Below are 15,125 nucleotides of genomic sequence, written 5' to 3'. Positions count from 1 at the left end.
GTTTTTTCTGGCCGGCGAGGGGAGGGCATTTGGGTGCTCTAGCTCACCTCCTATGCACATGAGGTGTTCGATGAAATGTCTGAGCCACACTAGTTAATCTTTCTCCTCTCGAAACTCGACCTCCGAGCTTCATTTTCCCCGAGATTTGCCTAGGTTTAGCGGTCCGTCACGTCCCGCCCCCGTCTTGACCGCCGTCGATCGCCCGCGCCGATCTCGTCGCCGGCACCACCGTGGTGAGCCTCTTGTTCTTATCTTCTTTCTGAAAGAAAAAAAATCTTACTTCAGATAGATACTTGTCTAATTTTCTTACTTTTATTATTCTTGTTATTACATCGATGGTTTTGGCATCCGCCCCCGTCGGCCCTCGTCCTGTCTATGATTCGGATGTGGTATATATTATCTTTTTATAACTATTTGGTTCATTTATTGTTTATGACAATTATGCCGACCAGCGTGACATAGATTTTATTTATCTACGAGGTGGTTGAACCAGAAATTCCAACCGACCCTATTGTCGAGAGGTTAAATTTAGTTGAAAAAGAAAACAATTACTTGAAGGAAAAAATAAAAAAAATTGAGGAGGAGAAGATGATATTGGAGTTGCATGTTGCGGATGTCGTCGATGATCACAAGATCAAGATGGATGCAATGCGGTTGAAGATTAGAAAGATTAGAAAATATGCCATTCATACGGAGGCTTGGTATCATTATGTAGTTGGATCAATTGTTACCTTGGTTGCGATTATAATCGCATTTGTTGTTGCACTGAAATGTTTTACATAATTTCAATGTATAGTTTAATTAGATGCTCTCGAGAGCTATATGTTGTTCAATGAGAACTATGTATGTACTTTGGTTTGAATGTGATGATGAACTTCTATTAATTTAGTCACTTATCTACTTCGAAAGAGATTGTCCGTTTTGTACACGAAGTGCATCCAGTTTTTGCCGTAACCCTCTCTACTTTCTTGCACATGCTATGTGGGTCAAATGATGATAGCATGCTAACTTTCAACCTTTTCAGAGTTCATTTGAAATGCTTTTCAATTTCAGGGTCTTATAGCTCAAAATAATCAGTAAATGCATGAAAAATAACAAATAAAGTCAGAAAGGGTTGAAAATTGATGATGTGGCTTTTAATGATGCATTTTGAACACAAAAAAACTCTGGAGTTCAAATAAGTTCAAAAAAATGAAATCCGTTTGTAACAGACGAGTTTCCGTATGAAACCTTGATACTTCAAAAGAGATTGTCCGTTTTGTACACGAAGTGCATCTAGTTTTTGCCGTAACCCTCTCTACTTTCTTGCAAATGTTATGTGAGTCAAATGATGATAATATGCCAACTTTCAACCTTTTCAGAGTTCATTTGAAATGCTTTTCAATTTCAGGGTCTTATAGCTCAAAATAATCAGTAAATGCATGAAAAATAACAAATGAAGTCAGAAAGGGTTGAAAATTGATTATGTGGCTTTTAATGGTGCATTTTGAACACAGAAAAACTATGGAGTTCAAATAAGTTCAAAAAAAAAGAAATCCCTTTGTAACAGACGAGTTTCCGTATGAAACCCTGATACTTCGAAAGAGATTGTCCGTTTTGTACACGAAGTGCATCCAGTTTTTGCCGTAACCCTCTCTACTATCTTGCACATGTTATGTGGGTCAAATGATGATACCATGCCAACATTCAACCTTTTCAGATTTCATTTGAAATGCTTTTCAATTTCAGGGTCTTATAGCTCAAAATAATCAGTAAATGCATGAAAAATAACAAATGAAGTCACAAAGGGTTGAAAATTGATGATGTGGCTTTTAATGGTGCGTTTTGAACACAGAAAAACTATGGAGTTCAAATAAGTTCAAAAAAATGAAATCCCTTTGGAACAGACGAGTTTCCGTATGAAACCCTGATACATCGAAAGAGATTGTCCGTTTTGTACACGAAGTGCATCCAGTTTTTGCCGTAACCCTCTCTACTTTCTTGCACACATGCTATGTGGGTCAAATGATGATTCCATGCCAACTTTCAACCTTTTCAGAGTTCATTTGAAACTCTTTTCAATTTCAGGGTCTTATAGCTCAAAATAATCAGTAAATGCATGAAAAATAACAAATGAAGTTGGAAATGGTTGAAAATTATGATGTGGCTTCGAATGGTGCATTTTGAACACAGAAAAACTATGGACTTCAAATAAGTTCAAAAAAATGAAATCCCTTTGTAACTAAAATCCGTTTGTATAACTCTAATAGCAAAAGGAATGAACTAAAAAGCTTTTATGAACCTCTAGTATTTTCTAAACTAAAATTATATAAAATTCATGCCACTGAAATTATCAAAGTATTTCCTGTTCAAAACATGAAAAGCAGAAAGAAACAAAATAAACTTTAATAAATAAGTAGAAACAAAATAAAATAAAATAAATAAGTAGAAACAAAATAAACTATAATAAATAAATTAAATAAACTTTAATAAATAAATGGAAACAAAATAAAATAAATTAAAATTTAATACAGTAAATAAGTAGAAACAAAATAAAATAAACATTAATAATATAAAGAAGTAGAAACAAAATAAACTTTATAAAAGTAAAATAAATAAACTTTAATACAATAAATAAAAATAGCAACAGTAAGTTTTTTGCTGTAAGTAGAAACAAAATAAAATAAATAAAGAAACAAAAAAATAAAAAAGTGCCCCCTACTGGGCCACCACGGCCTGAATACGACTAGAAACCCAACCATGGGCCAGGATTCAGGCCCGCAAGAGGCCCAGTAGGCCCACAAGGACATCGTGACAAATTAGGCCCGCAAGCCTGCAGTTGAGAGGAGCTCGAGAGGGTTGGCGCAGCAGCGCTTATAAACCACTCTCGAGCTCTCTCAGCTAGCGAGGTGGGACTAAAGTTTTGGTCGTGACGCGGGCAGCACAGGGCCTTTGGTCCCGGTTGGTGCCACCAACCGGGACTAAAGGGGTGCATTGGTACCGGTTCGTGACAACAACCGGTACCAATGCCCCCCTTTAGTCCCGGTTGGTGACACCAACCAGGAACAAAGGCCGCCGCTTCCTGCCCTTTGGGCTGCCGAAAACTGACCTTTGGTCACGGTTGGTGGCACCAACCGGGACTAAAGGTGGCATTGGTATCGATTGGTGCCACGAACGGTACCAATGCTCTGGGTATATAAGCTGGACTTGTGAAAATTTCACAATTTCACCGTCAGTTCGTGCCCGACGCCCCAGCGCTGCTCCTCGTCGCCGTCGCCGTCATCGCCCCTGCCTCTGACGCCGTCGCCGTGCCGCCCCTGCGTCCGACGCCGTCGCCGCGCCGCCCCTGCCTCCCACGATGTCGCCGCGCCGCCCCTGCCCCCGACCACGCCGTCGCCGCGCCGGCCCCTGCCCCGCGCCCGAGCCCCTTCCCGCAGCCCGCCCCCGCGCGCCGGCGCCCTCGCCTCCCCCGCCGTCGCCATCGCCATCGCCAGACGCCCCCGCTGTGAGCCGCCGCGCCGGTCCGGCTCTGTTTTTATTTTGTATTAGATTAATTTTTTGTTCATATATATAAAATGTATATTTGTATGTATGTGGCTATATGTAAGTTCAGAGCATGTTTTTTATTAGATTAATTTCTTATTAGATTTATTACATTAATTTTTTTGTTCACAGCATGTTTTTGTTCATATATGAATTTTTTGTTCATATGTGTATTAATGTTTTTGTTGCATATATGTAAATTTTTTCAATGTATATATGTATGTGGTAGCTATATACGCATGATGAGGGGGGTGGGGGTCGATATACCCCCTCCCCGATAATTTCAACATGAGGGGAGGTCGATATACCCCCTCCCCGATAACATATTTTAGAAAAGTTTTATATATCTAGATAGGAAGAAAGGAAGAAGGAATGAACTAAGAAGAGGAAGAAGAAGAAAAAAAAGAGGAGAAGAAGAAGAAAAAAAAGAGGAGAAGAAGAAAAAATAGAGTCTACTTTTTCTTCTTCTCCTCTATTCCTTCTTCTTCTCCTTTTTTTTTGTTCTTCTCCTCTTTTTTTATCTTCTACTTCCTCTTCTTAATTTTTATCGGGAACTCCGTTCCAAAATAACTTCGACATGATGGGCGGTCGATATATATACCCCCTCTCGACCGTGATAACTTATACCACGGGAGCACCCCCCGGCCCTCTCGCTCGACCAAAACTCTCGAGGACACCCAAACCGTAGAAAAAACGATGTCGGTCTCCTACCCCCTCCCGCCGCGCCCCTACCCGACAAACTCTCTCGAGGCCACCCAAATTTACAAAGTTAAAAGAGCGTTGTCATTGAGGCCACCCCATACCCTTGAAGCGTTGTCGAGGCCACCCCAAACCCTTGAAGCGTTGCCGATCGAGGCCACCCCAAACCCTAGAGAAGCAGCGTCGTGGCCACTAATTAATATGATTCCTTGTTGTGATTAGCTAGCTAGTTCTACGTTTGCCACTAATATATCCATCTGTCATGTTTGAATAATAATTGCCATGTTGTAAAAATTTGCAGAAACTATGGACCCCCGAGACGAAGCAAAAGAAGCGATGTTGGGGGACATAATCGCACACGGAAAGGCCGTCTTGTCGTTTCTCAACGACACCGATGGTCTGGAAGGAGAGGGTGATGAAGAAGCAGACTACGGTGATCGAACAATGGAGGAGGAAGGACATGATCATGATGGCTCCGGTGACCCAATGCCGGTGCAAGAAGGACACCGTGATGACGGCTCCGGTGACCGAACGGAGTCCGGCCAGCTATATATATATATTAATTAAGCATGTGCTGACTATAGCTAGCTAATTGATGCATTAATTGTTTTTGGTATGTACACATATATAAATGAACTCTCGCCTTTCTTCTTTTTTCTAGCCCTCCGGATCGAGCACAACTTGGGTAAAGAGACGAGGCCCGAAGAAAAAGTTGCGCTCGGGTGAAAGGTTTGAGATCATAGAAATCGTGCGCGATGGCATGCCGATTGAACCCATCCGGACAAAGGAAGCATTTGCTGCTCAGTGCGGGGTTCTTGTTAGGGACAAGATCCGATCAGCATCCACCAATGGTTAAAGCCGGCTAAAGAAGACCCCGAGGTACCAGTGTCTTATGTCTCCGATATGCAGAAAGATGATCTTTGGATCGAGCTGAAGGCAAATTTCACCCTACCACCAGAGGAGGATCCGGAGAAGCCAGTTAAAGAGCAATTGATCAAGTCTCATGCTCTTAAGAAGATGGCAGAACTATTCAGGAGGTGGAAGAATGAGCTGAAAAAATTTGTCGACAAAGAAGAGACACCAGAATTCATCGGCCGGTATGAGAAGATCAGAGATCACTGGCCCGCATTTTTGGCCCACAAGACATCGGACAAGAGTAAGAAGATGTCAGTGACAAACAAGAAGAATTCTGCGAAGTAGAAGCTTCACCATCGCACAGGGCCAGGTGGCTACCTCAAAGCCCGGCCGTTGTGGGCCAAGGCTGAGAATGACCTGCTTGATAAATGGGTCGAACCAGAGACATTCAGGTGGCCAGACTGTTGCCGGACTTGGTTCTTCGGGGCTGGCGGAACCTTGGACCCTGTATCAGGGAGGTGCGTTTGGACGAACGAGCTTTTGAGAATACCAGTCAAGAAGATTCAGCAATATATCGATGCAGCGCAGGAAGGGACGTTCGTTCCAGACAGAGAGAACGACGAGCTCACAATGGCCCTCGGGAATCCTGAGCACCCTGGACGGACACGAGGCACGCTAGGCTCCGTTCCGTGGAAGGCTGGGTTTCCGGACGCAGGCGGTTACAAATGCCAGGACAGGAGGAAGAAAGTGGAGCATACCCAACTGTAGGCGCTGCAGGCAAGGGTACTAGCGATAGAGGAACGAGAAGCAAATCGCAGCAAACGACCTGGCGAAGCTTCCCCCGGAACTACCCCGCCATCTCAGCGGAGAAGCAGCGTGGCTTCCATCGAGCTGCTTCAGCAGGAGCCTGTCTTCACGGCTCCTGCTAGCTACCCCGTGGATGCTATCACGGAGCCTCAACATTGCCACCTTATGACGCAATGGAAGAACTTCAAAGTCAAGGCGGCTATTGGCTCTGTTTTACCTACTGAACCTGGCGCAACCTACCACTGCCGGCCAATTACAGAAGGATATGCTAGGGTGATGGTGGATGAAATAACGGACGGATTTCAGTACCTCCAGCTTGACCACCCTACCAGTGAAGGGGAGACTCGGCTGGGTTCTTCTCTGAAGACTCCATGCCTATGGCGGCAGGAGCTCATCAACCTGCCGAATTGGACGCCTCCGCCTCCTCCTCCTCCTCCGGCGAGTCAGGGCACTCCGCCTCCTCCTCCGCCTCCTCCTCCGGCGAGTGATCAGGGCACTCAGCCTCCTTCTCCGGCGCGTGGCGGCACTCCGCCTCCTTCTCCGCCTGCGCCGGCGCGCCCGAGCAGCCAGCCTCCTCCTTCTCCGCCTCGCCAGCAAAGGCGGAAGAGACCCGCCGCCGCTCCGGCTGCTCCGGAGCGTTGTAGTCCTTCTCCTCCGCCTCGTAAGCAAGCACGAAAGAAGACAGCCGCAGCCGCTCCGTCTGCTCCGGCGTCTAGCAGTACAGCCAGAGGCGGGAGGCAATACAGATACAGTCCTTCTCTGAAGACTCCAGAGAAGTTACCATACAAGAGGACCGAGGAGGAAAACAGGAATATCGTGCGAGCCGAAGTGACGAAATTCTTTGAAGGGGTGAAAGCAAAGAAACATCCACCTCAGGAGGAGAAGATAGATCCGGTGAAAGCGAAGCGCACTCTGGATGCCCTGAAGAAACCACCAAAGTCTCCGCCGAAAGCCAACTATGACCGCATTATTGAAAAGTCATTTCTCGAAGTGAAGCGGTCGGGAAGTACTATCAGTGATCAAAGGTTAGCAGAATGACGAGCTGGGAAAATAATTGCCCAGCTCGGCGAACAAGCGGACCAATCGTGCCCCCCGCTCAAGGTGTCTAGCGACATCATCGCTAATGATCCGAGGATGGTGCCCGGTTATAGCAATCTTGGAGATTACCTGCCCGACGATGTACATTATGATTTCTTAGAGGTGGACGAACACAGATACGAGTACGGGAAGCCTCTCGTCAAAGATGAAAAATCTCTAACAACGATGATGCGAAGATTCCATGATTGGTACATGAAAACCTGCAGAGAGTCTGGGGGGACGAATAGTTTGACGCTGAGAGTTAAAGAGGAGCATGACCTCATTGGAATTGAACGGTTGAATGTTCCATTTGAGGAGTTCTTCCAGTTTTTTAATCAACAGCCCTCGATAAATCAACGATCACTTGCTACTGTCTGTAAGTACTACTTCTGTCATTAAGTCTCTATATATAGGTCAGCTCTTTCATTGCATGCATTTATAATTATCCTTCATTTGCTTACTAGCTAGCGTGTCGAGTCCTCTCTATACGTATAATACGTAGCGTACATCGACCAAGCACGGAGATAAGAGAGGACACTTCTCTCTATTAATTAGCTAGATAACACAATATATGAAACACCTAAATTTACCCCCCAAAAGCCCTAAACCACCCCCTTAAAAAAACAAAAACCTCAGCTCCTGCCAGCTGCTGACGCGTGGATGCCTATTGGTCCTGGTTTGTGCCATCAAAGGGCCTCCTGCCTGGGCTCGCCGCATGAGCCATGTGGAGGCCCATCTGTACCGGTTCATGTAAGAACCGGGACTAAAGGCCCAGGACATTAGTAACAACACTTTAGTACCGGTTCCATAACCGGGACTAAAGGCCCTTATAAACCGGAACAAAATGCCCTTTTTCTACTAGTAACCTCCAAGAAATTGTGAAGCATGTCTTTGATCTCCTGCACACAGGGCCCCAGCGCTGAGAGGTCTCTCGCTTGACTGTTGATCGCTGCCACCACGCCCACATTGTCTAGTTTAAGATGTAACTCTGAACATTTATCTCCATGGCCACTTGTATGGCTCGTTTACACGCCAGAACTTCCATCTTCTCCGGACAAGAGGCATGGCTGTAGGAGTGGCACGCCGCAGCTCTGAAGGCGCCGTACTGATCCCTTAGCACAATACCTGCACCTCCTTTGTCTCGGTTTTTTGAGTATGCACCGTCAGAATTGGCCTTCACCCTGCCCGTAGTGCTGCACGCATCAGAGTTCTGGTTAATTATTACCGGCCGTGTCGATCGCTAAGGTGGTGAACTGCACGAGCCTACAGGATCTGCGCCATGTTGTCATCGAGGCTGATCCTGCCCGCGCAGGGCCTCCCTCCATGGAGCGAGCATGTGCATTCCCAGCTGCTGCTGCTTGCTGAAGTCACCGTTCAGGTGCGATGTCAGGACACGGCCGTTGGTCAGCCCCTCCTCCTGTGGCCACGAGCGAGGAGAGGATACGGCCGGCACGCAAAATCCGCCACCCCATGCTACTACCCTGCTCTCGAATTTCCATTTGGAGGGCGATAGACATAGACCAGAGACGTACGTCCTACTGCCTCTCTATCATTGAACTGCAAAAACGTCTTATCACTAGTGCAAAACCGGGCTGTAGCATCGGTTTGTAAGGGCCTTTAGTGCCGGTTCTGCAACCGGCACTAAAGAGTGAGAACTAAAGGTCCCCCTTTAGTACCGGTTCTGAACGAACCGCCACTAAAGGGCCACCACGTGGCACGAGCCAGCGCCGGGGGCGGAGAGCACTTTAGTACCGGTTGGTAACACCAACCGGTACTAAAATGTTGGGGGGGGGGGGGGGGTTCTGGATTCATGATTTCTTTTTCTTTAATTTTGTGCTTTTCATTTAATTCTTTCTCGTTTGCTGGTATTTTACGATACTACATATTGTACACATTATGTATATATATAAATATATAGAATTTCTCGTAGAACCGATCATATATATATATACAATTAGGTATATATCATAGAATGTCTCACAACCACCATTATTCACACATACACATGTATATATATACAATTAGGTATATATACAATTTCTCCTACATGTTGCCTTGGTGCCTTCGGAGCACGATGACAATTGGGAGTGGTTCATGGGGGCGGTAGCGGGTAATAGTATTCTCCTTTGGGATCTATGACCTGGTCGAGCAAAAATCCCGCTATTTCCTCTTGAAGTGCTCGTATGCGCTCCGTTGGTAGGAGCTTCTCCCGCACGTCTTTGAACTGTTAAGAAGGAGATCAATATGCATGCATGTGTATATTAGTTGTGTGACTAGATATCGATAATCATGTAAAAATTGTGAATAGTGTTCTGTCAAACGTACCCATTGCTGTCTATCAGATTTGCTCATTTCGGACGCCATCATGCGAATGTTCTCACAAATGTAGAATGCACACACATCAGTCCCGGGCGCCTGCTTCAGGGCCTTTTTGAGAATTGAATTTAATCAGGTAATAATTAATCAAGCATGATAATTAATTAATGGTATTGAAACAAGAATTAAAGAGATGATAGCTAGCTAGTACTACTTAATTACTTACCTTGGGTCGATACCAAAACAGCTTTTGTTGCCATTTGCCTGGAGTCACCTTGATGAACTTTGTCCAAGCCCTGCCGGCCGGCAAAGAAAATGAATAAGGGTTATTAAATAGTTGATATCAGGAAAATGACAAACTAAATAGGTAGAGATATAGTTAATAGTGATTGAAATTACGTGTTGACTATCCCCTTCGAGATGGTGAAGTCACTTTCTTTTTTAAGTAGCGAGTCCAGTACTTCAACGGTTCCTTCTTCCACTTTAATGACTAACATGATCCACTCGTAACTGCATGCGCACACGTTTGCATGTCTTAATTAAGCGGGCATGTGCATAACACTAATCAACATCTAGCTAGCTAGTATAAGCAAAAACAGAATTTGTAGTACAAGACAGTGTGACTCACAGGAAGTTGTAAGGAAGTAGTATATCTTCATTGATATTGAGGGGCTTCAAGAACTCTAGCATTTTGTTCTCTACATCTGCTTTACACCATTCCAATTTCCATGTGTGTTCATTAATGGTATTTGTGTCAATGAACCCAATGCCATAGTGTCCAGCTTTTTTCATTTCATACATCTTCATCCTGCATAATACCACAGAAAAGAATATATAGTGAGGATATATAATTACAGGTAATTAATGATCAATCAGTGAGCACTACAGCTAGCTTGAGACTTAAATTACAGAAAGAAATCACTTACAGACAATAGCAACTGACGATAGATTTGTCGAGTGCATCTTGATTGAATAACTGAAATAGTTCCGAATACTCAACGGCAGAGCTTTCTTATGGAAGTAATGCTCTTCCTTGACTTGCACCATGAGGGACTCTCGATTGGAACTCTTGGTAATTTTTATGTACCAATCATGCAATTCATACATTCTCGTTGGAAGGTTCTTGACCTCCTCGGGCTCGACCAAAGGTTTGCCGCGGACATATTTCCGTTTTATTTCCTCCTCTCTAAGGGGAGACATCGGCTCGATCTCGAGGAGTTGTCCAACAGTGATCTTGAGCATTTCTATATAACTAACATGCAAAAAGTAACATATACTATATGACCGCAAAAAGTAACATATTTTAAATTATTGGATTGTGATAACTAAATTTTTAACATTTCTATATAACTAACATTTCTAATATTTCTAAAACTAAAAAAGAGAAAAATTTCTAACATTTCTATCTATAACTAAAAACCAGCAAAATTTCTAACATTTCTATAACTAAAAAACAGAAAAATTTCTAACATTTCTATAAATATTTCTATAACTAAAAAACATAAAAAATACTAACAATTTTACAACTAATTAACAATGTGTGTGTGGACATGGCGGCCGGGGCAGGAGCTCACCGGCGAGGCGAGGCGACGGGGGCCGACAACGCGGATGGCGATGACGGGGACGGGGACGGGGCCGGACGGCCGGGGCGGCGACGACGGGGATGGGGCGGCGACGAGGGGTGGCGACGGGGGGCGGCGGGCGGGGCTGAGGAGAAGACGCAGATGAAAAATCACGAAATTTGTAAGTGCTGCTTATATATGATGGTCCTTTAGTACCGGTTGGCGCCACCAACCGGTACTAAAGGTCAAATTTTGCCAGGCGGAGCGGCGGGAAGTGATGTCTACTATGCAACCTTCTTCTTGTAGACGTTGTTGGGCCTCCAAGTGCAGAGGTTTGTAGGACAGTAACAAATTTTCCTCAAGTGGATGACCTAAGGTTTATCAATCCGTGGGAGGCGTAGGATGAAGATGGTCTCTCTGAAACAACCCTGCAACCAAATAACAAAGAGTCTCTTGTGTCCCCAACACACCCAATACAATGGTAAATTGTATAGGTGCACTAGTTCGGCGAAGAGATGGTGATACAAGTGCAATATGGATGGTGGATATAGTTTTTTTTAATCTGAAAATATAAAAACAGTAAGGTAACTGATGATAAAAGTGAGCACAAACGGTATTGCAATGATAGGAAACAAGGCCTAGGGTGCATAATTTCACTAGTGCAAGTTCTCTCAACAATAATAACATAATTGGATCACATAACTATCCCCCAACATGCAACAAAGAGTCACTCCAAAGCCACTAATAGCGGAGAACAAACGAAGAGATAACTTCAAATGGAAAACTCAATCCATTACAAGAGAGTAGAGGGGGAGAAACATCATAAGATCGAACTATAGTAGCAAAGCTCGCGATACATCAAGATCGTATCACCTCAAGAAGACGAGAGAGAGATCAAACACATAGCTACTGGTACATACACTCAGCCCTGAGGGTGAAACTACTCCCTCCTCGTCATGGAGAGCACCGGGATGATGAAGATGGCCACCGGTGAAGGTTCCCCCCTCCGACAGGGTGCCGGAACAGGGTCCCGATTGGTTTTTGGTGGCTACAGAGGCTTGCGGCGGCGGAACTCCCGATCTCTTCTGTTCCCCGAAGGTTTTAGGGTATATGGGAATATATAGGCGAAAGAAGTCGGCAAGGGGAGCCACGAGGGGGGAGGGCGCGCCCAGGGGGTGGGGGCGCCCCCTTGCCTCGTGCTCTCCTCGTTGATCCCCTTGACGTGCACTCCAAGTCTCTCGTATTGCTTTCTTTCCAAAAATAACTTTTCCGAAGGTTTCATTCCGTTTGGACTCCGTTTGATATTCCTTTTCTTTGAAACACTGAAACAAGGGAAAAAACATGAACTGGCGCTGGGCTCTGGGTCAATAGGTTAGTCCCAAAAATAATATAAAAGTGTTTAATAAGGCCCATAAACATCTAAAACAGATAATATAATAGCATGGAACAATCAAAAATTATAGATACGTTGGAGACGTATCAGCATCCCAAGCTTAATTACTGCTCGTCCTCGAGTAGGTAAATGATAAAAATAGAATTTTTGATGTGGAATGCTACCTAACATAATTCTCAATGTAATTTTATTTATTGTGGCAAGAATATTCAGATCCATAAGATTCAAAACAAAAGTTTAATATTGACATAAAAATAATAATACTTCAAGCATACTAACAAAGTAATCATGTCTTCTCAAAATAACATGGCCAAAGAAAGCTATCCCTACAAAATCATATAGTCTGGCTATGCCCTATCTTCATCACACAAAATATTTAAATCATGCACAACCCCGATGACAGGCCAAGCAATTGTTTCATACTTTTGATGTTCTCAAACTTTTTCAGTCTTCACGTAATACATGAGCATGAGCCATGGACATAGCACTATATGTGGAATAGCATGGTGGTTGTGGAGAAGACAAAAAGGAGAAGATAGTCTCACATCAACTAGGCATATCAACGGGCTATGGAGATGCCCATCAATAGATATCAATGTGAGTGAGTAGGGATTGCCATGCAATGGATGCACTAGAGCTATAAGTATATGAAAGCTCAATAAAAGAAACTAAGTGGGCGTGCATCCAACTCGCTTGCTCACAAAGACCTAGGGCATTTTGAGGAAGCCAATCATTGGAATATACAAGCCAAGTTCTATAATGAAAATTCCCACTAGTATATGAAAGTGACAACATAGGAGACTCTCTATCATGAAGATCATGGTGCTACTTTGAAGCACAAGTGTGGTAAAAGGATAGTAGCATTGTCCCTTCTCTCATTTTTTTTGCTTTTTTGTTTTTTTTGTTTGGACCTTTTCTCTTCTTTTTTTATGGCCTCTTTTTTTATTTATTTTTCGTCTGGAGTCTCATCCCGACTTGTGGGGGAATCATAGTCTCCATCATCCTTTCCTCACTGGGACAATGATCTAATAATGATGATCATCACACTTTTATTTACTTACAACTCAAGAATTACAACTCGATACTTAGAACAAAATATGACTCTATATGAACGCCTCCGGCGGTGTACCGGGATGTGCAATGACTCATGAGTGACATGTATGAAATAATTAGGAAAGGTGGCTTTGCCATAAATACGATGTCAACTACATGATCATGCAAAGCAATATGACAATGATGGAGCGTGTCATAATAAACAGAACGATGGAAAGTTGCATGGCAATATATCTCGGAATGACTATGGAAATGCCATAATAGGTAGGTATGGTGGCTGCTTTGAGGAAGGTATATGGTGGGTGTATGATACCGGCGAAAGGTGCGCGGTATTAGAGAGGCTAGCAATGGTGGAAGGGTGAGAGTGCGTATAATCCATGGACTCAACATTAGTCATAAAGAACTCACATACTTATTGAAAAATCTATTAGTTATCAAAAAAGTACTACGCGCATGCTCCTAGGGGGATAGATTGGTAGGAAAAGGCCATCGCTCGTCCCCGACCGCCACTCAAAAGGAAGACAATCAATAAATAAATCATGCTCCGACATCATCACATAACGGTTCACCATACGTGCATGTTACGGGAATCACAAACTTTAACACAAGTATTTCTCAAATTCACAACTACTCTACTAGCATGACTCTAATATCACCATCTTCATATCTCAAAACAATCATAAGGAATCAAACTTCACATAGTATTCAATGCACTTTATATGAAAGTTTTTATTATATCCCTCTTGGATGCCCATCATATTAGGACTAAATTTATAACCAAAGCAAATTACCATGCTGTTTAGGACTCTCAAAATAATATAAGTGAAGCATGAGAGTTCATCTATTTCTTCAAAATAAAACCACCGTCGTGCTCTAAAAGGATATAAGTGAAGCACTAGAGCAAATGACAAACTACTCCGAAAGATATAAGTGAAGATCAATGAGTAGTCGAATAATCATGCAACTATGTGAAGACTCTCTAACATTTAAGAATTTCAGATCTTGGGATATTATTCAAACAGAAAGCAAAACAAAAGAAAATAAAATAACACTCCAAGCAAAACACATACCATGTGGTGAATAAAAATATAGCTCCAAGTAAAGTTACCGATGAACGAAGACGAAAGAGGGGATGCCATCCGGGGCATCCCCAAGCTTAGGCTCTTGATTGTCCTTGGATATTACCTTGGGGTGCCTTGGGCATCCCCAAGCTTAGGCTCTTGCCACTCCTTATTCCATAGTCCATCGAATCTTTACCCAAAACTTGAAAACTTCACAACACAAAACTTAACAGAAAACTCATGAGCTCCGTTAGCAAAATAAAACAAACCACTACTTTAAGGTACTGTAACTAACTCATTCTTTATTTGTATTGGTGTTAAAGATACTGTATTCCAACTTCTCTATGGTTTGTAAACTATTTTACTAGCCATAGATTCATCAAAATAAGCAAACAACACACGAAAAACAGAATCTGTCAAAAACAGAACAGTCTATAGTAATCTGTAACTCACGCAAACTTCTGGAACTCAGAAAAATCTACCAAAATAGGACAACCTAGATAATTTGATTATTCATCTTCTGCAATTGGAATCAGTATTTTATCACGTTCTGGTGATTTTAAACAATTGTTTTCGTGAACAGAAAGTTTCTGGAATTTTCAGCAAGATCAAATAACTATCATCCAAGAAGATCCTATAGGTCTTACTTGGCACAAACACTAATTAAAACATAAAACCACATCTAACCAGAGGCTAGATGATTTATTTATTACTAAACAGGAACAAAAAGCAAAGAACAAATATAAAGTTGGGTTGCCTCCCAACAAGCGCTAATGTTTA

This window comes from Triticum aestivum, chromosome 7D, assembly GCF_018294505.1.
Source record: "Triticum aestivum cultivar Chinese Spring chromosome 7D, IWGSC CS RefSeq v2.1, whole genome shotgun sequence".
Lineage (NCBI taxonomy): Eukaryota > Viridiplantae > Streptophyta > Magnoliopsida > Poales > Poaceae > Triticum > Triticum aestivum.
This window is presented reverse-complemented; position numbering follows the sequence as displayed.